Source organism: Sus scrofa, chromosome 11 (assembly GCF_054392235.1).
Source record: "Sus scrofa isolate SSC_HxYL_T2T_F1_AM1 chromosome 11, Sscrofa_HxYL_maternal_Yorkshire_Landrace_v2.0, whole genome shotgun sequence".
NCBI lineage: Eukaryota > Metazoa > Chordata > Mammalia > Artiodactyla > Suidae > Sus > Sus scrofa.
Window position 1 is genome coordinate 65,380,681 of NC_139393.1, and position 27,993 is coordinate 65,408,673.

General features: G+C 35.8%; 2 long non-coding RNA genes and 1 pseudogene across 5 annotated transcripts in view; all 3 read left to right on the forward strand.

Annotated features, from left to right (window-relative positions):
• The window catches only part of LOC102164643 (uncharacterized), a 1,014,431-nt gene that overhangs the window by 169,054 nt on the left and 817,384 nt on the right, over window positions 1–27,993 (forward strand). The gene's annotated exons all lie outside the window — the stretch shown is intronic.
• The window catches only part of LOC110255841 (uncharacterized), a 233,609-nt gene that overhangs the window by 160,489 nt on the left and 45,127 nt on the right, over window positions 1–27,993 (forward strand). The window contains exon 3 of one of the 4 annotated variants that reach the window (XR_014820101.1): window positions 16,287–17,854. The exons of 2 other annotated variants lie outside the window; for them this stretch is intronic. This is a non-coding gene — a long non-coding RNA (uncharacterized LOC110255841). Of the gene's footprint in view, window positions 1–6,491; window positions 8,293–16,286; window positions 17,855–27,993 lie in introns of those variants that run through there. One more of the 4 variants, XR_014820102.1, reaches the window with a different exon arrangement.
• On the forward strand, window positions 1,921–3,108 carry LOC100515162 (spermine synthase pseudogene; annotated as a pseudogene).

The window sequence follows — 27,993 nt, forward strand, 5'->3', positions numbered from 1 at the left end:
ATGGTTGAATATTTTATTGCATTAACTAGGTGTAATTCATAAAAATGATTGCATTTCCTGAAGGAAATGAAACAAAGAAACAGTGAGACACAGTATTTAAATTGGTGATTCTAAAATTTTTGTTAGGTGAGAAGTATTATAGATCTTATTAAACATGCATATGCCTGGGTATTAGAATTCCTAAGGTCTTCGGTAGGGCTTGTCCTTCTGAATTTTTATAAATATACTGTAACCAAAAGGTATAAAAAGTAATACAGTTACAAGAAATGTATGTATCATCCCCAATGTTATAAAACTTTATGACATTTCCCTTCTTGTGGCATTTCCCGTCTTCTCTCTTCTCTGGGGTAACCATACTCCCCAATCCATGATGGTAAGGATAGGAGAAATGTGTTAAAAGCCTTCTAGAGTAAATTATACTAGACCGAAAGGAAAAAGAACAAAGTTACATCTTTACCGTGTCTCCTGGCTAACTCTGCAGACAGAGAACCATTTGCCCATAAGCAGAGAAATTACAAACCTATATACAGCGTTCTTCTGTATGTTCAGTTTGATCTCTCCATTCTCTCTGATCCAGGCAATGCTTGTTCTTTTGGATTAACAATGTAAATAACTGTCAGAAGGTTAACACCTCAAGAATGAGTCATTTGCATTTTTTATGTTAATCAGTTGAACCTGCTGTATTTTAAGGTCGAAGTAATGTTCCTATTTTGATGTTTGGGTGCTCACTAAAGACAAATTCTAGCTTCGATGATATGGAAGGGAACTTCTGTTTAGCCACAGGACAGTAATAAATGCTATGCCCTCAGAGAAAGGGAAAAAGAGAAATAATGAGAAAGACTGTGGAGAAACACTGTGGTAATGTTCAGCATGCTGACTTTTTTACATGAAAATTATTGTTTTTGTCTGTATGAATGGAGCAGGATAGTCTACACAAGTGATTGCAAAGATGCTCAGCATCTGGGTGAGCGCCCTTAGTAACAGCTTAGAATTCCTAATCTGATGCTTTGAAAGCTTTGACCTTCTATGTTTATTTTATGACATGAAAAATATTTGTTTTTACCCTCCAGAAAATGAAGAATGATGTAATATACTTTGTACATTTTTATTTTGTAACATATTCTCTAAATGTTACTGTTAATAGGAATTTGCTCCAAAATATGTTGTTGAAAAGCTTGACACCCTGCTTACACAGGCTTGAGTAATCTTGTGATACTCTGGGGTAGTGCTGCTAGTAGTAATTTATTCTTGATCAGGTCTTTCAAAGCCATTGCATTTGAGGTTAGGATTTAAACTGGAAAAAGTTCAATTTTTTATCAGTGATGTGTTTGAAACTACATTTATGTAACTTTGTTCATATTCTCCCATAGTTACAAAGGCTAGCCGTAAAAGTCTTTTTGAAAATGACCTATTTTTTAAATGGCATAATGGCAGTGGATGATTGGCCATAAATGCCTCTGAATTCACTTTTTTGGGGGTTCTTATAGTAGAGCTTTGCATACCAACAGAAAACACCATGTGCATGGCACATAATAGAAAGGATAAATCGTATGCAATACATGCAGACATCCATGAATGTAATGATTAATAGAATATTGATTTATCTCCACAAATGTTGAATTTTTAGCACAAAAGAATCTGTCCATAAAACTGATTTATTACTACATGAAAGGATTATCGATAAGTAAAAACAGAGAAGACACTTGTCCCACCCACAGTACAAATGAGGAACAAAGAAGACTCTCAAACATCATATATTCCCAAGAATATTAAACAAAAAACTTGGCTATATTTAGCCATGGCGTATAATCTAGATTTTCAAACAGTGGCAACATTTATTAATTTGTTTGATCTTTGTCTCTGAGAACTAGAATGTGAGAAAATATGCAAAAATTCATAGGAGGCACTCCCCACTGTGGGCTGCAGCCTGACATAGCATGCAGCTTCCCAGTCTCCCTGGCTGCCTCCCCCCAGGCATGTATGTACAGCGTCTCGCCTCCCTACAGCAGCAGCACTGCCCAGCACCCTCAACTTCATGCTCTGTGCCAGCGCTGATGGCAAGACCATTCTGAAAGGCCTCCAGTCCATTTTGCAGGAGCAGGGGATGACAGAGTCAGTGCACACCTGGCAGGACCATGGCTATTTAGTGACCTACATAAACAAAAAAATGGCAGCTTTGTCAATATAAGAATTTAATGCACAGATTGGTGATGCTGGACCTTCAGAGTTATGATGATGATGCACAAGGCAAAGAGGTTGATAGTCTTTTGAACAAAGTAGAAGAAAGAAGGAAAGAATTGAGTCAGGACAGTACTGAGCAGATGAAGCCACTACCACTCATAGTTTGAGGAAGAGTCATCCACAGCTACTGGACCACAGCCGACGGCTGCCTGGTGGAATATGACGTAGATGAGGTTGTATATGATGAGCACTCACCTTACAAGAGCATTAAAATTTTACATGCGCAACAGTTTGGAAACATTCTCTTCCTCAGTAGGGATGTTAATTTGGCGGAACGTAATGTTAATCTTCTTTGTTGCATGGGCAGTGGCAAAGAAGATTACACTGGCAAAGATGTACTGATTCTATGAGAGAGCTGGGGGCATAGTATGTGAAAGTCAAACTGAAACTAAAGATGGTCACTAGGGTAGAGATTGACCAAAGGGTGACTGATGGATGTAAGAAATACATGCAAGAAATGTGTCATGACCGCTTAGACAATCTTAAAGGAGGCTGCTCTAGAACATGGCTAGGTTCTAATAGAAGACTGATTCCAGTACTGAAGAGGTACGCCAGAGAAGGGAGAGAGTTTGGTTACGTGATTAGTGATTCGACGGCCATTCCCATCTCATCTCAGGAAGAATATTCCATATGGGAGAGTTCTCAGTCTGATTCTTGACCTCTCAATGAAAGTACTGAAGCAGGATGGGAAAATTTTACACAGGGAAGCTGTGTCAATTTGAGGAAAGCCCTGTCACTCTATGAAGAACAGCTGGGGTGCCTGTATTGTCCTGTGGAATTTTCAAAGGAGATCTTCTGTGTCCCTTCATACTTGGAATTGTGGGTATTTTACGGTGTTTGGAAGAAAGCTAAGCCTTGAAAATCAGTTTCCCCTGATCAAGTGTGCTGCAAATAGCCTTCCTGTCCTTCATGCTGTACATGACATCAAAAGGAGTCAGGCAATTGATTGTGAATTCCTTCAATTTCCTTTTCTAAATTATTTTTTAATTTAAAAATCAAATGGAAAATGTATATTCTGATGAGCTGGGGTGCTACATTTTTGAAAGTCAGCTGAAGGATTATTAGCACAGTGTAGGCTGCTAAATACACTGAACCCCTAGAATGTGATTTTTTTTTTTTTTTCTGTGTGGGCTCTTTTTTATCTTGTTTTGGTGGACTTTGAGTTTGGGTTTTGGAGGAATGAACATAATTGTTTTTTTTCTGGAGCGGTGTTCTTGAGGGAGTTCTTTTCCCCCCAAATTGACGTAGTTATTAAAATTTGGTGCTTATAAGAAAAGACCTAACAAAACTGAATAGCAATACTTAGATTAAAATTATAAATGACAAAAAAAAATCATAGGGAAAATGTGGCAGATGATGATATTTTATAAATCAGTAGCTGTGTCTAATTCTAGGAAAGTAACACAAAAATTTTTGAAAAATGTCTGTGGTTTTGTTTCTTTTCAATCTCTGAAATAGGATTAAAGTAGGTATTAAGAAGACAAACTGGATTTCCTGATTTCTCCAACATGATTTTAAACTTATTTTAAAAATTGATTTTACTATATAGAAATAAATATCCATATGTAGAGGAGTCATAGTGTTGACACATAAGCATAAGATATGAAGGTACTGTGATCTGCTGTCCTATAAATTTTGGACAGGTAGCTTCCGTGTTTTATATATGATAATTAAGGCATTGATTTATTAACAAATAATGTGCCCTCTAAAATGTTTTAGGTAGATTTTGTGATTTTTTTAAACCACTTAATATGTGAAAGTTAAAAAAATAATAAAAGAAACAGCTGGGGCAGATGTAGGAACTTGATATCTTTTCAAGGAAAAAAAAAAGAAAAAGGGTCAGGCTCATGAATTAAACAAAGGAGGGAAGGTATTTGTTCCAAGAGAAAACGATAACCTCAATGTTAAAGGTTATGCCACACAAATGTAACAATGTTGCATAGGGGCTCTCATGAAACAGCATCAAATAAGGGTAAGAAAGTTGCACATTGCAAATTCATGGCAAAAGGTGTGTCACTTAATGCCTACATGTTTTGGCTTCTCAGCTGTAAGTAAGCTGAGGCAAAGAGAGGCTTTGAAGTGTGAAAGTTACATGAATTCTCTGAATAAGATATAAGTAGATATAGTATGCTTTTGAATTTTTATAGCTTTTCCATTATTTGATTTTCTCTTAAATCATAACTAAGATTATTATACCAAGTGTCATAGTTAATTTTTAGTGTCTTAACTGTTATTTGATTTCCCGAGGTATATCTATAGGTAAATTGTTCCTTGGAGATTTTGGGGGCAGAAATGAGTATTTCCTCATATTTGCAGTTGTCATATGTGACTTTTACATCCTGTATTATATAGTAGCAGTCTTGTTTAATAAGTCTGACACCGACACCAGTACTAGCTTAGGAATCCTCTGGTGTCAGGAACTCATTCTTTTTCATTTGTTCCTGGCACAGTGCCTCTGATGTATTAACATTTTGCCATTAAAGGTACATTTCTTCATACCCATTTCCTATTTTCTATGAATAAAAAAGTTGAATTTCAAGCTTCTGGGTCTACTCTGCAAAAGAAATTCCACTGAAATTGTGAGGACTGTTACTAATAGTTTCTTTTCCATTTGACAATGTCTTCTGAGTGTGTTTTCCCTACACAAATCATTTTCCCAGTTTTTTTTCTTTACATATAAAAGACTATTGTGATTTTCAAGTTAATCTATGAGATATAATTTCCATGAAAGTTCAAAAGTAACTTTAGGAAATTTCTTATTTTGATACATGAGTCATGAGTAGTCATTATTGTAGAATTTAAAAAAAAAAAAGAAAGAAATCCAGCATAATATGGTATGTTTTCAAAAACTGATTAGACCTTAAGTCACCGAAAAAAATTATTCATTTAAATTGATTTTTTGATATAAGGGCACACTTACATTAAATAATTTAGTTATTTAATCCTCAATGTCTTTTCTACCTGAAATATAGAATCAAATATAGAGAGGACAGAATTGAGACTGTATTAGTTGAATTTTGATTAACCAGTACATTTTTTTTTTTTTTTTTTTGTCTTTTTGCCTTTTCTAGGGCTGCTTCCATGGCATATGGAGATTCCCAGTTTAGGGGTCTAATTGGAGCCGTGGCCACTGGCCTACGCCAGAGCCACAGTAACACGGGATCCGAGCTGTGTCTGCAACCTACACCACAGCTCAGGGCAGTGCCAGATCCTTAACCCACTGAGCAAGGCCAGGGATGGAACCCCCAACCTCATGGTTCCTAGTCAGATTTGTTAACAACTGAGCCACAACGGGAACTCCTAACCAGTACATTTTCACAAGTTCTTTTTTTCTTTTTTTTGCTTTTTAGGGCTGCACTTGTGGCAGATGGAGGTTCCCAGGCCAGGAGGTGAATATGAGCTGTAGCCACTGGCCCACATCACAGGCACAACAATGCCAGATCCGAGCCATGTCTGTTATCTACACCACAGCTCATGGCAATGCTGGATACTTAGCCCACTGAACAAGGCCAGGGATTGAATCTGTGTCCTCATGGATGCTAGTCAGATTCATTTTCACTGAGCCATGATGGGAACTCCTTTATTACAGTATCTCCATGTGATCACCAGTGTCTCAGCAAGTCAATCAAATATTTTGTCAGAGAGACATATTTTATTGTTGATAAAAATAGCTATAGCAATATACTAGGCCTCAAAATCTAAAAGCTTTGGTTGAGACAGCTAGAATCCAGAAAAGTGATCAAATTTTGTTGTATGAGAAAATATAGTCATTCCAAATGATTATTTATAATCCATCTTTACAACAAAATTTCTTGTCTGCCAACCAGATTATTTTCTTATAAAAAAGTGCTAATGATTTAAGATAATATTTATTGTCTTTGTTTTAGCCTTCATTATGATTGATGAGCACAATTTATCTGATTCATCAGTTCAGACATTACTTTTCAGCATTAATAGCAAAGTATCAATTGCTGATACTGCAAACATACATACATATTTCTCATCTCCAAATATCTTGCCTAGTGTCTTATTTAGAAAATGAATCAGTTTGACTGTGAGATTCTGCAAATGGTGTATACAACATAACAAACCAGTGTGTCAAGCAGAGAATTGGGAATTTCATTTTTTTAAAAAATGATTTTGAAAGATCAATCATATTACTTAAGTGGAGATTGAAAATATAGATTATATATTCTTAGTATTAAATCAATGCCACATTTATGATGTATATTTTACATGTTTTGCTACAGATATACATGTGTATACATGGAGATAAATAGACACACACAACTGAATCATGTTACTTTGAGAACTGGATAACCACGGGAGTAATGCCAACTTAGGAGGGGCTTTGTCTTTTAGGAGCTGCCTGCTGGGACATCTAAGACTGACTATGGTTTTAGGATTTCTAACACTCAGAAACTACATGAAATTTCTATAAAGAAATTAGTTGGAATAATTTATGTGTTCAAGAAATTCTTGATATCTAATTTAAGACGGTTGAAACAAACGTCAATGTAAGCACTGTGAGAGGAATTTTTTTTTCATTCACTGCCTTCATCACAGTTTGTAACACATAAAATGTGCCCAGTAAATCCCTGAATAAATAAATCATATATTGGCAATTTTGACATAATATTATTTTTATGGGGTTTTATTAGGAGAAACAGTATGCAAAATATCTCCCAACATTTTTGAAGTGTTGTTTTAAATTAATACCTGATAGTAGAAGTCCACTTATTATATCAAGCCTTATTAATCCAGTAACAAATGTTCATTGACAACCTATTATATGCCAGCTACTGTATTAGCATTATATATGTTATATAATATGCATGCTGTATATTGCCTCCATATAATCAATGCAAGCTTGAATGTAGAGGAGTGAACACATTTATATTTTTAGAATACCAGTAGATTATACCTTTTATGTAAGTAAGTCCTTATAATTGATGGCTTTTCCTTCATAAATGTTCTTAGAGAAATGTAGAAATTTTCAAATTTCTTTCATTCTTTGTTCATACCTTTTTCTTTTCATCTAAAGATGAATGCATTTAAATTAGCTAACTGTTACAAAAATTTGTTGTTTACATGCAATGAAAACATTAGTTTTTTGTTGTTTGGACTGAGAAAATCAAATGACCTTTTCAGAAATCAGTTGAACATAATGGTATCTTCTAGGAGCATCCCTTTAAAGTATTTGTTTCATGTAATCACTGCCTGGCTTGTACTCTAGTGAGTTACATGCTCTCTCCTCATTACAGGGGACTGCATTTTCATCCACTTCTTTGGCAGGAGAAAATTTGCAGTTTTGTATTTCCTACTATTTGTTGTATCCTTGGGATCACACGCACACAAGCACATAATAGTCTTCGTAATAAAGAAGACATGGAGCTTTCTAAAATGAAAATTGTATCCATTGAAGGAGAATTTAGATTATTGCTTCTGTCACAAAATTTGTAAGAGTATGGAAAAAAAACACAGGAATAAACTGATGCTACTTTTGTTAAATCTACTTACATTTATGAGTGGGCCCCTAAATCCATGGCAGCCCAGATTTTCATAAAAGTCCTAGGTGATTGCAGAATTTATTGGTAAGCTATACATCTAGTACAGCTGTAATTTTTGAATAACCTAGAGCCTGTAGAATCATCAGCTCCCCAGTTTGCAAATTCAAACAGTTCACGTCAACAAGGCTTCTTTCAATACATGAGCAAAATGACGCTGTGTGTATACATTTTAATCTTGTAACATTAAGGGGGTTAATGTGTGCCTCATGTTGCAGAGCTTAGGTTATAGCAAGGCTTTAAAAAGATGTTTTAAATTAATCTCTAACACTGAAATAATAATCTAAAAATAGAAATATAACCTATGAATTAGAAGTGGTCATGTCAAATTAATCAGGAAAAATTACTTCTGTTTGCATACATAAAAAATAAAGAATACTACAAATGCAAATATCTATAATAGAATGTTTAAACCAAAAAACTTAAGTTAGGTTGTCTGGAAAGATACTTTTAATCACTAAAATAAAAAAGTTTTACTTCCTGATTTTTTTTTTTGACAATTTAGATTTATTTTTCCTGCTTTCCATCTGTCTTGAAATGTTTTCAGGGTTCAGCAAGACAGAATATTTAACACTGACACATTGAACTTTTGATAATGGTATTTTAGGAAATTTTCACTAATTTCAAAAGGGTTCTTGGTAATTTAGGAAACCTGAGATTCCCCAGATGTGATATTGACACTTTGAATGTACTTGGGTCTTTACACCTGGGTGGTTTGTAGTTCAATTGAGCAAGTCTATACTGTGGGGAAAATGCTGTGCTTGGTTGATCCTGTGAAGATTCCAAGATAGATAAAAAAAAAAAAAAGTATATATACATACACACGTGCACACACACACATATATAGTACATAAGACTAGTTTTTTAAACTCCAAGTGCAGCTAAAGGGCTTGAGTCTAGTAAATAGAGTAAATCAGTAAATATATACATATAAATATACATACATATATAGTACATAAGGCTAATTTTTTACAGAGATAAAGAGATTGATTAAGCTTAGGAAAATATCTTCAAGGGAATGAGTTTGAATTATGTCTCAAATATTGGTAAGACCTTTAGAAGCAATTATTTCCTAGATTTTAATGTTCTAAATGAAGTGTGGAGCAGGGTGAATAAAAGGAAGTTATAAGAATAGTACATTGATCAGTATGCCTGTGAATGGTGACAGGAGAGTGGGACACACTTTCAGAATGATAGCTCCTTATGGGATGTTTTGATATTTGCATATTCCACTATTAGCTACAATAATATTAAAGAGAATAGTAGAAACATATAACTCAGGTGTGGTAGGTATGTTAAAGATAATCTACTCAGGTAGTCACTTTCTGTTTCTAGTTTCTGTAGAGCCCCTGACATTTCATAATGGGAACTGTGGGGATCTTTCTTCTCTAGGTGATCTTGAAGATTGAGGATAAGAGGTTTTTCTTATTTGTTCCTTATGCTCATACACTCAAGCTAGTTCAAGGGTTTAAATGTGTTCTTTCATGGCTGGAGATAATGAACTTCTTTCTTATGATAAATACAGTAAAAAGTTAAGGAATGTAGTCCTTTCCTGTTTTTTACATCAAGACCGAATCATATTTCAGTAATATGAAATACATTCAGGAGAAGGATCAAGATGGCAGAGTAAGATATCGTGCTCACTCTCTCCCACAAACACATCAAAAAAACACATCTATATGTAAAATGATTCACACAGAACATCTATTGAATGCTGGAAGAACTTAAACCTCCAAAAAGGCCAACAAACTCTTGGCATAAGTGAGTAAAACAAAAAACAAAAAACAAAAAAAGAAAGGGAATCAATGGCAGTAGCATTCCTGCAAGGGAGTTGTGAAAGAGAAAAAAATCCCACATCCCGGGAAGCCACCTTACTGACCAGGAGATCAGCCAAGCTGGAGGGACCTCAAAATCTCTGAGGAAAAGTGCAGCAGCTGGACGGAGGAGGGCAAAGTAGAGAGAGAGCTGCACAGATCATCTGCGCCACCTCCCCAGACGCCACAGCCTGAGATGCTCAGGGAGGGGCTGAGTGCTGAGATTCCGGTTCCAGAGATCAGTTCCAGAGAGAGAACTAGGGTTGGCTGTGTGGGGACAGCCTGAGAGGCTAAGGAGTGCTATGCTACGGGCTTGGTAGCAGTGTGCTATGGGCTGGGGAGTGGAATGCCACAGCTGAGGGAACCCAGGAGGAGGTCTGGGCCCATAGGCGAAGCATGGTGCCATTATTGGGGTGAGAGGAGCAGGGATGGACCACCATAGAAACCTCCTTGCACATGCATGGGCTCTCAGAGGGTGGAGCACTTTTGGTGCAGGTTATGGGTGGTGAGGAGCTACTTGCTTGGGCTATGGGTGGCTAGGCACCTCTAGCATGGGCTAAGGGCAGCAGGCAGCTAAGTGCAACATGGTGCCTCTTGCATGATCAATAGGCAGCAGGGACAAACCAGAGCAGTCATCCAGAAACCAGAGGGAGGCATGGCCTGCTACCATTAGGGGTCTGTGAACAGACTCCTCCTGCAAACCCAGTAAACTCAGAGGTTGGCCAAAAAAGAGGGTATGGCAACTGAGTACCACCTGTTGTTGCTTGCACTCCCCTAGGAGCATATTTGCCCTGCTGCTGCCACAGCCAAACACTCCAGGCAGCACCCAGGCACTTGATCACTGTCCCTTCTTGAAACCCTGCAATTAGTAGCAGTTGGTGCAGCACCTCTGGTGTGGGCTAAGCAGGATGGGGTGTTTCTTGCATGGTCTACAGGTGGTAGGGGCAAACCACCACAATTATCACTGACTCCAGAGGTGGGCATGGCCCGCTACCACTAGGGATTTCTTTTTTTGTCTTTTTTTTTTTTTTTTTTTTTTTTGCCATTTCTTGGGCCACTCCCACGGCATATGGAGGTTCCCAGGCTAGGGGTCTAATCGGAGCTGTAGCTGCCAGCCTACGCCAGAGCCAGAGCAATGCAGGATCCGAGCCGCATCTGCGACCTACACCACAGCTCACGGCAATGCCGGATCGTTAACCCACTGAGCAAGGGCAGGGATTGAACCCACAACCTCATGGTTCCTCCGCTAGGGATTTCTGAACAGGCACCACTAGCAGCCTCAGTCATCTCAGTGGACACCAGAGGAGGACATTGCAACCAAACACTACCTGTTGTTGTTCTCACTCCCATGGGTGCTCACACCCTGCTGCTGCCACTGCCATATACCCTAGGCACATTGTAAATCTGCCTAAGTCTCATTACTACTTCCCAGGGCCCTGTAACTAGGAGTGGCTTGTGCCACCTTCCTGCAGGTCCTTGCTACTGTTAAGAGCCCAGCAAACACATATTGACTACTAGTCCTACCCATTGACTCCTTTTCCTAGAAAACACACTCAGCACCCTGGGGAGAACAACCTGCTCACATCAAAGAAAGAGCAAATATCCAAACTCTCATGCCAAAAATTAGTACCTTCCCACAAAATACAAAGGGGTGCTCTTGCATAGAAGTAGCTCTTCAAGAATACAGTTTGGCTTCCCTAAACTCACAGAAAAAGAAAAACATAAGTCAGATGAAGAAGCTCAGGAACCATTCCCAGTTAAAAGACCAGGAGAATTCACCTGAAACAGCAAACAATGAAACAGACATTTGCAGTGTGATAGACACTGAGTTCAAAAGGGAGGAAGTGAAAATACTGAAGGAATTAAGGATGAATATCAAGGAATTAAGGGTGGAAATAAACAGTAATGCAGAATACTTTAGAAAGGAACTAGAAAATATAAGCAGAGAAAAATTAGAAAATTCATTTGCAGAAACATAAACTGAGCTAAAGGAACTAAAGAGCAGAATGAATAATGCGGTGGAGTGAATTTCTGACTTGGAACATATAGTAATGGAAATCACCCAATCAGGGCAGCAGTCTGAAAACCAAATGAAAAAAGAGGAAAGCAATATAAGAGACCTATAGGATAATAAAGTGGGCCAATCGATGCATAATAGGAATTCCCAGTGATGAAGGAAAAGTAGATTGAAAATATATTTGAAGAAATTATATCTGAAAACTTTCCAAATCTAAAGGATACTGATACAGGAAGCGCAGAGGGCCCCAAGCACGTTGAACCCAATAGGCCCACACCAAGACATAATAAAAATGGCAAAAGTTAGAGAATTCTAAAGGCAGCAAGAGAAAAGTGTTAATTTTAAGGGAACTCCCATAAGTCTATCAGCTGATTTCTCTACAGAAACACTACAGGCCAGAAGAGAGTGGCAAGATGCATTCAAAGTTCTATAATGAAAATATTTGCAACCCAGAATACTCTACATAGCAAGAATATCATTAAAATAGAAGGGGAAATTATTTCTCCAACAAAAGCTAAAAGAGTATAGTAATACTAAACCCATTCTAAAAGAAATACTGAAAGGGCTTCTCTAAAAAAAAAAAAAAAAAAAAAAAAAAAAGTAAGAAATAGGATGGAGGAGTTGCAACAGAACAAAGGGTGGGGAAAAAATGTAAATGTAATGTATACAGTAAGGATAACTTGATCCCCTTGCTGTACAGTGGGGGAAAAAAAAAAAAGAAATAGGATGGAGGAAATCACAGTTGGAAAGCAATCACTTAAATAAGCCAGCATACAGATCTAAAAGGAAAAAATACTGTAAAAGTGATGATATACACAAGGAAAAGCAAAAGGATAAACATGAAGATATTAAAAAAAGGTCTTAAAAATCATAGAATGTGAGGAAGAAAAGAAAATACTTTTTTTTTTTTGTAATTAGGAAGAGGTTATCATACTTAAAAAACAGGGCAACCACAAATCAAAACTAAACATTACATTCACAAAAAACAAAAGTACACAAGCATAAAATAAGTGGATATCATCCAAACAAAAAAGAACACAGGAAAAATATAGAACCAACTGAAAAACAAAGTTTAAAGTGGCAGTAAATACATATTTTTCAATAATTACCTTAAGTGTCAATAGACTGAATGCTCCAACCAAAAGACACAGTGGCAGATTGGATAAAATAAAAACCTACAATCTGCTATCTGCAAGAGACTCACCTTAGGGCAAAGGACACATGTAGGTTGAATGTGAGGGGATGGAAAAAGTTATTTCATGCCAATGGACAAGATAGAAAATCAGGAATTGCAATCCTCATATCAGACAACATAGACTTTAAAATGAAGGCCATAAAGAAAGAAAAAAAGAACACTATTTAATAGTAAAAGGATCCATACAATAAGAGGCTGTAACAATCATCTATATATATATATTATATATATAAAAATATAGACCTAATATAGCAACACCCAGATACGTACAACAAATACTAACAGAAAAGGAGAAATTGATGGGAATATACTAATATTAGGAGACTTTAAGACTCTATGCACATCAATGGACAGATCCTCTAGATAGAAAATCAGTAAGGCAACAGAGATCCTAAATGTCACAATAGAAATGTTAGACTTAATTGACATTTTCAGGAACTCACATCCAAAAAAATCAGAATATACATTCTTAAGTGCACATGGAACATTCTCAAGGATTGCTCACATACTGGGGCACAAAACTAACCTCAACAAATTTAAGAGTATAGAAATTATTTCAGTCATCTTCTTTGACCACAATGGCATGAAATAGAAATCAGCCACAGGAAAAGAAATGAGAAAAAAACAAGTACACTAAACAACATGCTACTAAAAAACCAGTGGGTCAATGAGGAAATCAAGATGGAAATTAAAATACTACCTCACTACACAAGATGAAGAAACAACCATTGAAAATCTATGGGATGCCACAAAAGCAGTGCTTAGAGGGAAATTCATAGTGATACAGGCCTTCTTCAAAAAAGGACAAAAATCTCAAATCAACAACCCAACCCACCACCTAAAAAGAAGAAAAAATACAAACAAAACCTGAAGTCAGCAGAAGGAAGGAAATCATAAAGATAAGAGAGGAAATCAATAAAATAGAGATTCAAAAAACAATAGAAAAAAAATCAAACCAAGAGCCGGTTTTTTGAAAAGGTACAGAAAATTTAGAAACCTCTGGCCAGAGTCACCAAGAAAAGGAGAGAAAAAAATAAATAAATAAATGAAAAAGAAATCACAATGGATACTGCAGAAATACAAAAAAACCTTAAGAGATTACTATGAACAATTACATGCAAACAAATTTGACAACCTAGAAGAAATGGACAATTTTCTAGAGACTTACAGCCCACCAAAACTGAACCAAGAAGAAATAGGCCAACTGAACAGACCAATCACTAGAAATGAAGTTGAATATGTCATAAAAACACTTCCTACAAATGAAAGTCCAGGACCAGATGTCTTCACAGGCAAATTCTACCAAACATACAAAGAGGAAATTATAACCATCCTCCTTAAACTTTTTCATAAGGTTGAAGAAGAAGGAACACTCCCAAAGAAATTCTATGACACCGCCATCACCCTAATACCAAAATGAGTCAAAGATACCATGAAAAAAGAATACCTCACACCATGCACAAAAACTCAAAATGGCTTAAAACTTAAACATAAGACACCATCAAACTCTTAGAAGAGAACATAGGCAAACATTCTCAGATAACCTTACAAATGTTTTCTCAGGTCCGTCTCCCAAGGCAACAGAAATAAAAGCAGAAATAAACCAATGGGACCTAATCAAACTGACAAGCTTTTGCACAGCAAAGGAAACCATAAGAAAAACAAAAAGACAACCTACAGAATGGGAGAAATTAGTTTCAAATGATGCAACTGACAAGGGCTTAATCTCTAAAATATATAAACAACTTCTACAACTCAACAGCAAAAAAGCCATCAACCCAATGGAAAAATGGGCAAAAGACCTGAATAGACATTTCTCCAAAGAAGATGTACAGATGGCCAAGAAGCACATGAAAAAATACTCAACATCTCTGATTATTAGAGAAATGCAAATCAAAACTACCATGAGATACCACCTCACACCAGTCAGAATGGCCATCATTAGTAAGTCTACAAATAACAAATGCTAGAGGGGATGTGGAGAAAAGGGAACCCTAATTCACTGTTGGTGGGAATGTAAGCTGGTACAATCACTGTGGAAAACAGTATGGAGGTACCTTAGAAATCTAAACATAGAACTGCCGAGTGATCCAGCAATCCCACTCTTGAGCATATATCTGGACAAAACTTACCCTGAAAAAGACACATGCACCTGCACATTCATTTCAGCTCTGTTCACAATAGCCAAGACATGGAAACAACCTAAATGTCCAGTGACAGATGATTGGATTAAGGATATGTGATATGTATACACAATGGAATACTACTCAGCCATAAAGAAGAACAACATAATGCCATTTGCAGCAACATGGATGGAACTAGAGACTCTCATTCTAAGTGAAGTAAGTCAGAAAGAGAAAGACAAATACCATATGATATCACTTATATCTGGTATCTAATATACGGCACAAATGAACCTTCCACAGACAATAAAATCTGGCACTTGGAGAGGAGACTTGTGGTTGCCGGTGGGGGGAGGAGGAAGGAGTGGGATGGACTGGGAATTTGTGATTAATAGATGCAAACTGTTGCCTTTGGAATGGATAAGCAATGAAATCCTGCTGTAGGGCACTGGGAACTATAGCTAGTCACTTGTGATGGAGAATGATAATGTAAGAAAAAGAATGTATATGTATATGTGTGACTGGGCCACCTTGCTGTGTAGTAGAAAATTGACAGAAAACTGTAAACCAGCTATGATGGAAAAGTAAAAATCTTTTAAAAAATGAAATACATTCAAAAGCAGAATGTTTTGTTTTTATTGCCTGTAGAGATTTATATACAATGAAAATAATATCCAAAAGGTCAAAGAAATACTTACATGTGTATAAGAATTATATTAAAAATTTCCTTAGATATTGTGAATATTATGAACGGCTGCTGTTTCTTTCTGTTGTCTTTATTTTGCTTCATGGACACTGTCGATGTTAGCTTTTACATATTACTTTAATTAGATGAATCTTAATGAATGTTTTTAGATTATCAACAATGAAACAGAGAAGTATTTATGAATGAGTCCTTAAAGTTGAGATAGTCAATCTTCTAAAACTACTCTTTATTCTAAGATGCTGTGTCCCTATCATGACAAAAATTCATGTCATGTTACTTTTATATGAAGGAATATATTCCGTCTAATACGGGATTCATCTTGATGTATGGATCTATAACTGAGCAGGGACCTATGGAGTTTCTCAGCCCAAAAGACTTTTGGTGTCTCCATTTCTTATTTTTAGGAAATGGGCCTCATTCAGCCGCCAAGGCCTTCCCTGAGTTCCAGGGGACCGTTGCCAATCAGGGAAGGGAAGGGATGCAATGACAAAGTAGGAAGAGTCGAGCAACAATGGTGCAGCCGTGGGGCAGGGTCCTAGTCCCCCCATCCCAAGGGGTACACATAATGATTTAAGCATCTTATACACCTAAGAGAAAAGTTATATTCTTTGTGCTTCTTTTAGGAATGGATACGTTAATATAGAACAGCTTGAAGTCCTTCCTTGTGCTTCTCCCTTGTTTGATTGAACTCAACACAAGCACCTGCAAACTAAAGTTTAGGCACCCTGAGCACAATTGCCTTTTGGGCTGAAGATTTTTAGCACATGATGTTTTTCAGGATGTTGTAATCTCTGATCAGTATGCCCTTTTTGCAAGTGCTGTTATTCTACGCAGTAACACGGAAGACCACCACCAGGATCATGCCAATATCTCCTGATACCAGCTTCAATGTCTCAGATTCCCCCAAAGCAAGAATGCACATTTGCCCTGAACCTGATTCCTATCTGAAACCCTGTTTTTCTCCTTTTAGACTATAAACCTCTCTACAATTCTTCGCCAAAGGAGGGCACAGTCTTTAAGACATTAGCCTGCTGTGGCAAAAAAAGCTATTTTTTTTTTCTCCTTTACTTAAAACTCTGTCTTAGCATTTCTGCTTGGCACTGGTTGACAGAAGCAGAGTTTCAGCAACAAATCCATGACTATTTCAACTTCTTGCTTTGTACTTTAAAACATTTTTTTTTGTCATTTGCTTTTCTAATATTCAATATAAAAGCCAATGACTGCCTTTTTTTTTACACTTATGACCATGCATTTAAATGTAATTTTTATTTATTTTGATTTTTTTCTCTACCCTCACTGAAGACGTTCTAAAATACATATCAAATAATACCTGAAAATATCCTATAAAATAAAGTCACTAAGAAAAGTTCTGGTAGTTTATGTTGCAAAATTCCCACCATAGGCATTGTAAAACATGACCATAGACAAAAACAAAGTCAATACAAGGAAGGGTGGCATTTATATTATGTATAAGTTAGGACTACAAGTAAGTTTTAGAGATGAGAGGAAAGGTTGAAAACACATTTATGGTAGGAATCATCAATGTTTTTCTGCCTGAAAAAAAACTGGTAAATTCTACTAGGAGGGAGTTACCAATAGACAAAGTTGTTATGGAGGTGAGGGCATTTTTTTATTACCACTAGACACAAAAAGTACAGAAGTATGTATATGTGTGGTGTGTATGTGTATATGTAGGTGTATAAATTCCATTTCATTCACATATATCGTAAAAATACTTTTAGGGTATTCTAAAAAAATTAGAGTTATTAGAAGCTAGATAGAAACTCCTTTACCTTGATAATATTCAGAAATATAGAGCAGTGATATAGTTAGGCCTCCCTGTAAATAAACTAATCTGACCTCCTGATGGTATTTGCTAGTGGAAACATAATGGAACATTTTAATCTATTAGTTTCAGTAGGCCATACCTTGTCTGTCTAAATGGCATATAAACAGACATTGAAATTTTGAATTTCTAAGGCATAGCCTGCTAGAAATGTTAGTAATGGATTGTAATTATCAGAATATAAGTGAAGATATTTTATGACTAAAATAACTCTGTTCACGTGATGCCCTGATGCATCTCTTAGTTAAAATGTTCATTTCAAATGTTCATTAGGCAAGTTTGTTTAACTGTGACTTGTGATTGCATCCTGTGAACTATTAGTAAAACTTACCTGTGTGTAAAAGATATGCTTTCTGTGAGTTGATCATTTTGTTATTCAAGTTAGTATATCAAGTCATTTCTTGATTTGGACTTATGAGTTACTCAAAGATGCTAATAATCCCAAGATCAGTTAGTACTGCCCTTCAGAAAACACCTTCTTGTGGCAGTTGACGAAAGTTTAGAAAGAAGTTTTTTTAAAAAAAAATATGACTTGTAATCATTATACAACCCAGCAATTAGATTTTTTCACATTTATCTCAAAACACTGTAAACATAAAAATTCATATGAGTGTTCATTGTAATATTATTCATAATAGTCACAAATTGGGAATACCTTAGATTCAAGGAGTAAATGTTTCAACAAACTCTGGTATGTACACACCATGGGTTACTCATCATTAGAAAAAAAAATGAACTTTGTAATAGCAGCCCAAACAAAGATGTCTTATATAGAAAATAAAAAGATATTTATCTTATTTATCATAGAAAAGAACTACATATAGAAGGTACAATTTAGGAGTTCCCATTGTGGCTCAGTGGGTAACGAACCCAACTATCCCTGATCACACTAAGTGGGTTAAGGATCTGGCGTTACTGTGAGCTGTAGTGTAGGCTGAAGATGCAGCTTGCATCTGGCATTGCTGTGGCTGTGGTGTAGGCCGGAGGCTGCAGCTCCTATTCTCCCATTCGACCCCTAGCCTGGGAACTTTCATTTGCCACAGGTGTAGCCCTAAAAAGCAAAAAAAAAAAAAAAAAGGTACTTTTAAACCTTCACCTATAAAACCATGTAGTAGTCAATAGAGTAGATTCTACTTTGTTCATATAAAGCCACTCTATGGTTGAGTAGTAGTTCAGAAAGATATTACTTTGACATAGCAAAGATTATTCCAATAAATTTGAACAGCTCAGCCATGGAACTCACACTGCCTTTTTTTATTTAGTGGTGTACTTCCTTATTATACATTAGTGGAAAATACATGGATATCTGATAGAAAACTAGAGTTGATAGTTGAAATTTCCTTAGTTTGGACAAGATAATGTCAAATCTACGCAGCATTAGAATTTTTTGATTTATTCATTAGATTATTTGTGAGATATGTTAGTAGGTAAATACGTTTTCATTTCCTACTCAGTTTCAAGCACGGTGCTGGGCACCGAAGATAAAATGGACAGCAAAATATTTAAAGGTCTTGCTTTTCTCGAGTTCACAGTCTAATGAGTTCGACATCAATTGAGCCCATGAATAATGGACACAGTAAAACCAAATGACAACTCTAGTAAGTTCTATAAAAGAAAAGTGAAAGTTACTATTTGGGGGAAAGATAAAAAAAAACTGATATTATTCTAACTTTCCTTGATAAAATAATATTAGAGCTGAGTTCTGGTAAACAGATTTTAACTCCTTGAAGACAAGACATTCAGGAGTAAGGTAGACAGTAGCTGAAGGAAGGAACAGGATAAAGGTGCCATGAAGGAAAGAAGGTTCCCAAGGCTGGAATGTAGAGGATCTGCAAAGGGTGTGTTAGAGCGGTGGCCTGACTCTTCAGGGTTTAAATATTCTCTCCATTATAATAGCAATAGGGAAAAGATGGCCTTCATGTTGTTGGGAGGACAACACTTATATTTGGGAGAGGAAATATAGTGGAAGGAGAAATAACTATTCTGTATTTAGGGAGATAGTCATCTTTATATCCTAATATAAAGATGCTCTGCTTGGTTGTAGGCACTCAACCTTGAAAGAATACTTTACTCATGGATATGATGACATAAGTTTATTGTATTATTTCAAGTAAATGGTAACTTGGCCTAGAAGGTAGAAAGTGACTTGTGCAGTGTGAGGTGTTTTAGTGTATATTTTGTACATTTGTACAGTTTAGTAGTTGTGACAGAGCCCTTAGAGTCTGCAAAGCCTAAATTATTTACTCTCAGGTCTTTTTCAGAAAAAAAAAAAGAGAGTATATTACACTGGCAAACACAGACATAGAAAATATTTAAACAAATAAACATGTTTGTGTTCAATAAAACTGTATTTACTAAATTAGGCCTTGGGCTGAGTCCATAGTCAGAGTGTGCTGGCACTAGTGTTAAACATTTGTTACCCCAAACTACCCTGTCCATACATGTGTCACGAAGGTAGGCACAGGGAGATTTAATATATTTTAAAGTGTACTTTTACAATAAAAACAAAGAAGTGAATCTAAATAAGAAAAGATATGAGGAAAGGGTGATAATGATGGAATTATAATTAGTGGTTTCAAAATAGTACAACACAATAAAATTCAAGAATGGTACCAATGGGAATGATTTAACAAGCAAGACGCAAGTAATTCTGAATTAGCTGCATAGGAGCAGATGACAAGTTTTACACTGAATTGTTAGGAGTAGGTGATAAGAAACCTATTTCAGGTCTATTCCCAGGTATTTGATTTTTGGGGGTGCAATTCTAAAAGGTATTTGTATTCCTTTTCTAAAGTTTCATTGTTAATATACATATATGCTACTGATTTCTGAATGTTAATCTTATATCCTGCTACTTTTCTGAATTTGTTGATCAAGTAGTTTTGGGTTGAGTCCTTAGGGTTTTCTATGTATAGTATCATGTCATCTGCATACAGTGACAGTTTTACCTCTTTTCTTCCTATTTGGATGCCTTTTATTTCTTTTGTTTGTCTGATTGCTGTGGCTAGGACTTCCAATACTGTGTTGAATAGCAGTGCTAAGAGTGGGCATCCCTGTCTTGTTCCATATTTTAGTGGGAAGGCTTTCAGCTTTTCTCCATTGAGTATTATATTTGCTGTGGGTTTGTCATAAATGGCTTTGATTATGTTAAAGAATGTTCCCTCTATACCCACTTTGGTGAGAGCTTTGATCATAAATGGATGTTGGACTTTGTCAAATACTTTTATGCATGCATTGAGATGATCATATGGTTTTTGACCTTTCTTTTGCTAATGTGGTGTATGACGTTGAGGCAAAGGATCTATATGCCGAGAACTATAAAACATTAATCAAGGAAATTAAAGAAGATGTAAAGAAATGGAAAGATATTCCATGTTCCTGGATTGGAAATATTAATATTGTAACGATGGCCATACTACCCAAAGCAATCTACAGATTCAATGCAATCCCTATCAAATTACCCATGACATTTTTCACAGAACTAGAACAAATAATCCAAAAATTTATATGGAAACACAAAAGACCCAGAATCGCCAAAGCAATCCTGAGAAACAAAAACCAAGCAGGAAGCATAACTGTCCCAGATGTCAGGCAATATTACGAAGCCACAGTCATCAAGACAGTGTGGTACTGGTACAAAACAGACATACAGACCAATGGAAGAGAAGAGAGATCACAGAAATAAACCCTGTCACCTATGGTCAATTAATCTTTGACAAAGGAGGCAAGAACATAAAATGGGAAAAAGACAGTCTCTTTAACAAGCATTGCTGGGAAACCTGGACAAGTACATGCAAATCAATGAAACTAGATCACACCCTCACACCATGCACAAAAATTAACTCAAAATGGCTGAAAGACTTAAATGTAAGACAAGACTCCATCAAACTCCTAGAAGAGAACATGGGCAAAACATTCTCTGACATCAATCTCACAAATGTTTTCTCAGGTCAGTCTCCCAAAGCAACAGAAATAAAAGCAGAAATAAACCAATGGGACCTAACCAAACTGACAAGCTTTTGCACTGCAAAGGAAACCAAAAAGAAAACAAAAAGACCACTTACAGAATGGGAGAAAATAGTTTCAAATGATGCAACTGACAAGGGCTTAATCTCCAGAATATACAAACAACTTATAACAACTCAACAGCAAAAAAGCCATCAACCCAATGGAAAAAATGGGCAAAAGACCTGAAAAGACATTTCTCCAAAGAAGATGTACAGATGGCCAAGAAGCACATGAAAAAATGCTCAACATCCTTAATTATTAGAGAAATGCAAGTCAAAACTACTATGAGGTACCAGTTCACACCAGTCAGAATGGCTATCATTAGTAAGTCTACAAATAACAAATGCTGGAGGGGGTGTGGAGAAAAGGGAACCCTCCTGATTTGTTGGTGGGAATGTAAGTTGGTACAACCAATATGGAGATCAGTATGGCGATACCTTAGAAAACTATACATAGAAATACCATTTCACCCAGCAATCCCACTCTTGGACTTATATCCGAACAAAACTTACCTTGAAAAAGACACATGCACTTGCAGGTTTATTGAAGCTCTATTCACAATAGCCAAGACATGGAAACAACCTAAATGTCCATTAACAGATGATTGGATTAGGAAGATGTGGTATATAAACACAATGGAATACTATTCAGCCATAAAGAAGAACAACATAATGCCATTTACAGCAACATGGATGGAACTAGGGACTCTCATACTGAGTGAGGTAATCCAGAAGGAGAAAGACAAATACCATATGATAGCACTCATATCTGGTATCTAATATATGGCACAAATGAATGTTTCCACAGAAAAGAAAATCATGGACTTGGAGAATAGACTTGTGGTTCCCCGGGGAGGAGGGGGAATGAGTTGTAGGGATTGGGAACTTGGGGTTAAGGGATGCAAACTATTGCTTTTGGAAAGGACCAACAATGAGATCCTGCTGTGTAGCACTGACAACTATGTCTAGATTCTTACAACACAGCACAACAATGGGAGAAACAATTAGGTATAAATGTATGTGTAACTGGGTCCCCATGCTGTACAGTGGAAAAAAAAAAAGAAAATGAAATAAAAGAAAGAAAGAAAGAAACCTATTTCAAATAAGCTGTGCACATTAATAGTAACCATAGCACCTTATAACTTTAGTACATCAATGTAAAAAGCCCAGGGTCAATTAGGATAAAATGTTTAAGTAAAGATAATGATTTAAATACCAACACTCTAAAACTGTATCATATGTAATATTATAGATTTATATATAGATATACATAAAAGTATAGATATTTCTTATTAGTATGACATTAGCACAGATATATTACCTATTGTATGTGTGTATAATGGCTGTGTATATAAAATTATACATATGTAGATAAATAGATATAGATCCCTGGCCGTATAATCTTTGTTACTAAGATAACAAACAGATCATCCATTTCAGTTTTCATAATGCCAGATTTTCTTAAGAGTAAAAATTAAAACATGTCTATTATCCACTAGCATATTATAAAATAAAATAGAACTGAAGTACACTTAAGGGATTTCTGCATGTAAAAATGTCATGTTTCTTCACAATAGAGTTAATGACTCTGAAGCAGAGTGGTGTGAGCAACACAGAAGGGGGTCTATTTTATGATTACTCTAAATAACTGGAAAAGTAGCTTAGAAATAAAGCATAACAGGAAAATGTGTTTTAGAAAATTATAATTATAAAATATAATTTAAGTGTAAATGCATAGGTTTTCTTTTTTTATATGTAATACTTTTTATTTATAGCTGGTTTGCAGTGTTCTATCAATTTTCTACTGTACATAATCCATGTATAGATTCTTTTTCTCACATTATCATGTTCAACCATATGTGACTACACAGCAGGATCTCATTGCTTATCCATTCCAAAGGCAATAGTCTACATCTATTAACCCCAAGTTCCCAATCCACCCCACTCCCTCCCTCTCCCCCTTGGCAACCAGGAGTCTATTCTCCAAGTCCATATTTTCTTTTCTGTGGAAAGGTTCATTTGCGCTATATATTAGATACCAGATATGAGTGCTATCACATGGTATTTGTCTTTCTCTTTCTGACTTACTTCACTCAGTATGAGAGTCTCTAGTTCCAACCATGTTGCTGTAAATGGCATTATGTCATTCTTTTTTATGGCTGAGTAGTATTCCATTGTTTATATATACTACATCTTCCTAATCCAATTGTCTGTTAATGGACATTTAGGTTGTTTCCATGTCTTAGCTGTTGTGAACAGTGCTTCAATGAACACGCAAGTGCATGTGTCTTTTTCAAGGTAAGTTTTGTCCGGATATATGCCCAAGAGTGGGATTGCTGGGTCAAATGGTAGTTCTATGTATGGTTTTCTAAGGTACCTCCATACCGTTCTCCATAGTAGTTGTACCAACTTACATTCCCACCAACAGTGCAGGAGTGTTCATCCCTTGTTACTTGTGGACTTACTAATGATGGCCATTCTGACTGGTGTGAGGGGGTACCTCATGGTAGTTTTGATTTTAAATGCTTGGGTTTTCTGACATATGAGCTGATTGATGGCACATGGAGGACACATCATGTAACATACACTTGGTGATGCTGTACACTCTGTTGTCATTTAAATTATACAAATTAATGTTACCAGAGAAAAGGTAAAGCATTTTCCTCTTCTCCATGAAATAATCCTTCAATTAATAAGTAATTTATTTATTATGCACCAGCCTCTTTTATCCAAGTTCATTAACTGTTGTTAACATTTGCTGAGGTGCCAAAACTATGATTAGCCAAATTATTTAAAACATGTTACCCAAACAAGATGAAGTAATCACAGCATTATTTTCATAATTACTAAGCAGCGTAGTTGTAGTATTTGCTGAGATTTGTGATGTAATAAAAATCTGTTTAGCATTTATGGTATAAACTAAATGTTTGGATTAAAATATGACTTAAGGTAAAATGACAGCATCTGTAGTGGGTAGTGGGATTTCTCACAGCTGTACTCTAATGGTTCTCAGCAAGTGCCAGTCAACTCTAAGATGGCAATTACAGAAACAGATTTTCTCCTTATATTTTCTATTAAAACCTTTTTGTTATAGGGTAATGAGCAATTTTGTTAAACCTATTTTTTTTCTAGAGATTTCAAATTACTGCCACCTGATGCATCCTTCCTTAAAACATCATTTACACAATGTTTGAGTATAACTGAAATTTATACTTACTAAATATTTTGGGGGTTTTCACTAAAAACAGTAAGGGGTAATTGGAATTTAAGTTGCTGTTTCCCATACCCCTGTGGGTGACTAATTAGCACCTTTTCATGTCAAAGTAAGATTTAGGAATTTTTACCTTTTGGGGGTCTAGAGTTTATGGTTACTCAAAGGCACTGCATAAGAGGAAGTTGGAGCAGAGTGAGGTATTGCTATTGAAAGAAAGGAAAGAAGAGAGGGAGGGAGGAAAAGAAGAAGAAAAGGAAGAGAGGAACAAATGAGCAGTGCTTGTACTTCCAACTGGCAACAAATTTTCATTTGTCATTTCTCATAGCTAGTGTCTAGGGTGCACAGAGCAGACTTTCTGTCACACCTACCATGGCTGAATGGCTTTTTTCTTCATGTAAATACTATTTTTTTTCTGTCCAGATTTGTGCCTTTTTTAAGCACTGGATGGGGATAGGGTCCTGTAGATCTCTCTGTATTTAGTCTGAAATAGATTAATGTTTTAATGTTTAGGTCACTTCAGATATCTCACCTCAATACTTGAATGGCTTTCCTTTCTGAATATTTACTTTATAACTTACTATTTATTCACTGTGTAGAAGGGAGTAGTTTTAAACTGTCTCCTTGTATTTCACTGACCTTGTTATTTAACATTTTTTGTACCCATTATATATCGGACTTAAAAAAGAGGAAGACAGGCATTGGTCAAAGACTGTGGTTTTGTGGTGGTTGTTGTTTTAATTTAAAGTATTCAGGTATAGTCTTGAAGTGAATTGGCTTCAGAGCTTTGTCAGAAACCCAATCTTTCATTCACTTTGACTAATTGGAAAGGTAAAAGGTAGCCTTGTCTCATTCTGGTCTTACCTTAACATTACCTGGGTATCAAGAGGGGATTGCCTAAGGATTCCCCCCTGACTGAGAAGCAGTAGCCTAAAGGTTTACTTTGGGGTCAAACTGAGTATTTAGAACAAATCATCGATCTCAAAGAGATTCCTAAATATGGTACTTGATTTTACCTTTATTACCAAGTCCGTCATGCTCAATTTGTAAGGAAAGCAAAATCTCAGTGGTGAAGAATCTTATCCTACAGTATCAGCAGCACCCAAAGCAGTTTATCTACACTTATTCACATAATCTGACTCTTAGGTAAAAAAAAATCCGAGCTCTTCATTAGCAGTTGATTGTCAGTTTTACATAGAGCTAAGAGAATTTTTGTCATAATTAATAGTTATAATGACAAGACAGCAGTGATCCCTGTACCTATGTGTCTCATCTTTTAAAAGTTTGAATTATATTTGCTTGATTGAATTTTGTGCCTAGTAAATAGCATATATAAAAATGAATGTCATATTGCCTAAACATTAGGAGACATGTATAGCTGATTGAAGAAGAAATAAAACAATGCATGGGATTTAGACTGTCTTAGGCAATCACTGCTTTTCAAATGTATTGGTAGACTGCAGATTTTTGTACTTGTCTAATTTATTAAGCGGCTTTAATGCATAGAACATTGCTCTACTGGGTTAAAAAATTTGCAGCACTTCCAGAAGTCCCTGTTCACCATTAAAGAGTTTATGTATTAGGTGTGTACAGTTTAATCTGTTTATTAATATAGTTACTTAGGATGAAATCATGGACTGTACCAGCACAGTGAGTATATTGACAGATATACTCTGTTTATACTCTCCCCATCTGTTTACATGGCATCATGCCCATTCATAAGTTAATCAAACCTTTCCTGAGAGGGGCTGCCAAAAAGACATTACTTTGGAAGGGCAACCAAGAAATTTTGGGAAAGCAAAGGTAGTATAAGAAAACAAATTTAAATTAATATATTGAATAGTTATAAAAAGCCTGAATATCATATAATAATTTCTGAAAAGGAAGGTTGTATACCAAAAAAAAACAACCTGTTTTATAAACTACATAACTTAAGAATGCTTATTTAAAACCTGAGAAAATCAGTGTGATATAACTATAAATAAATCTTAGAATAAATTTTATATCAAGTAGACTTTTCTAGAATAAGAATAATGTTATACAAATGGTAACTTTAAATACTTTAATTTTCTCTTTTTTTTTAAAAAAAAAGGCTGAATGTATAAAGAAAAATGTCAAGATGTTACTTCTTTTCCCTTTGGCACAAATTTCCATGAATTTATGACATCTTTTTCTTTCCCATAGGGAAATATATGACTAAGTGATGTTTTTATCCCTTGATAATAAGATAGTCATTTTGAAACTATTTTTTAAGTGGACAGCGATTTTTATATATTTTTTTCTTATTATACTACCTTGTACATAATACTCTGTACCTTTATATAACTTCATTACTGTCTAATCTCTAATATCTATATTTTTCTGATCACTTTTATTCATATTCTATACTGAAGGAGAGTCTGTTTCTTGAACTGAGAGATGCCTAAAGCTGCTCATGTTGAAGTTTTATTTGAATTTACAGTGGGCCTTTTGATAATCAAGGTCCCTTGTGATCATTTTGTGTACATAGAGAAATTTCTCCATAAAATAATTCCATAGGTTATGAATGAAATATAAAGTATTTTTATTCTGTCTTCAAACACAGGTGTGAATATCACATTATATGTTTAACGTCTCAGGTTTTGCTAATAACTAAATTTGTCTAGTAATGGTGGCTTTTGGAAAAGCTTCAGGAAAGCAATAACATTTGCACTAGACCTTGAAAAATGAGTAGGCATTAAGCCAATTTGTGTTGTATAGCATTGGTGTGCTAAATAGGAAGCACTTGGCACTTTCTATTGCCAGCAGGAAAAATGATTTATATAGTAGAGGTCAGGAATTCAAAATAAGAAAGATGTATGATACTGTGTCATATATATTAAGGGGAAATTACCTGAAGCCCTAATATTCCCTGCTTCAGCTTTATGAGACTTTTGCTGGACCCAAAGTTTTAAGCATTGTACTATTTCTTCTCTCCCATTGTGGGTCCATCTTTTTTTTTTTTTTTTTTTAGGACCACACGTGCAGCATGTGGAAGTTCCCAGGTTAGGGGTGGACTCAGCTGTAGCCGCTGACCACAGCCACAGCAATGCCAAATCCCGGTTGTATCTGAGAACCTACACCACAGATCATGGCAATGCAAGGTGCAGGATACGTAACCCACTGAAAAAGGCCAGGGATTGAATCTGCAACCTCATGGATACCAGTCTAGTAGATTTGTTACTGCTGAGCACAAAAGGAACTCTCCATGCTTCAGTTTTAAACATTTGTTAGAAATAAAATAATAG